Below are 1207 nucleotides of genomic sequence, written 5' to 3'. Positions count from 1 at the left end.
TATTCAATACGACGTTCACCGCTTCTTCGAAAGAAGACGGATGCACATGGAAAACTTCCATTCTGGCCACCCCAGTGCCGAGGCCCTCCATCAAGACGGTTACTGCGACCGCCTTGGGGAAAGGATCTGCTGCCATCCCGGCAGTAAGAGTTCTCAACGCTTGAACAAAGTCAACCATCTCCTTCCTGCCCTGTCGAGGAGCAATGAAACGCAATCTCATGCGATACGCTGGATTATGCTGGGCGGCCAGAACACTCGCAAAAGCTGACACTGCAGCTCCTCCCAGGAGGGTGACGCAGCTTCAACTCATTTATGTTATACTGTCACGTTCCTATTTGTCAGTAAAGGCTGTTTAGTTTAAAATACAGTTGTCCCTCGGATAACTCATTTCCGGGTAACATAACCTCGTATAACTAATAAACGTTTGTTCCACAAAGCGTAATTATGTGTAGGTAGCCAAGTACGAGCTCATAACTGGTTGAAAACTTATAACCTAGACTAACTCATAGTTATTTACCACGCCTTTATTAGTTATCCGAGGGACGACTGTACATCAAGTTCTTTCAAATGTTGCAGATGCGATAAATTGCGAATCACAAAATGAGCAGTGCAGATACTTAGATTTTAGCCTTAAGTAGATTTCGGCCAGCTAGTCATCGACACTTCTGCTTCTATAATCAATTGATATCGTACTGATAATGTCCGTGGGATTCACATTCGCGACATCAATGATATCAGAGCAAGTCACGTCAAATAGCTGACAGAACAACAGCTACCATAGACTCCCTCATTCTTCCTCTTATTCGATCCGATACTGTACGTCTTCCACTGCGGCGCGTGGCAGCTACCACAGCACCTCGACGTCACATAAACAGTTTCGCAGCCAAAAGTGGTTATATCGGCGTCTCTCAGGAGGAATTTTTGCAAGCGCTCGACTAATCTCAAACGAGAGCAGCCAGCAAAATCGTACCTTGATTCCTTGCCGACAATTCACCCTCGTACTTCCGGTCAATTCATGAAAAGATCGTCGACAGCATCTTAATGGTGTGACGGCACTTGCTAATGCTCAGCAACCCGACGGATCATCGCGTGTTCTCATACTTTCGTTCTGGCGCAGTGAGTAGCTTCCACTAACTGTGGATGGTTCGACATTAGCACCTGTTAAGATTTTTACGGCTTTGGATGATTTGCTTGGTTTTTGGATATC

Source organism: Plasmopara halstedii (assembly GCF_900000015.1).
Source record: "Plasmopara halstedii genome assembly, contig: Scaffold_322, whole genome shotgun sequence".
NCBI lineage: Eukaryota > Oomycota > Peronosporomycetes > Peronosporales > Peronosporaceae > Plasmopara > Plasmopara halstedii.
This window is presented reverse-complemented; position numbering follows the sequence as displayed.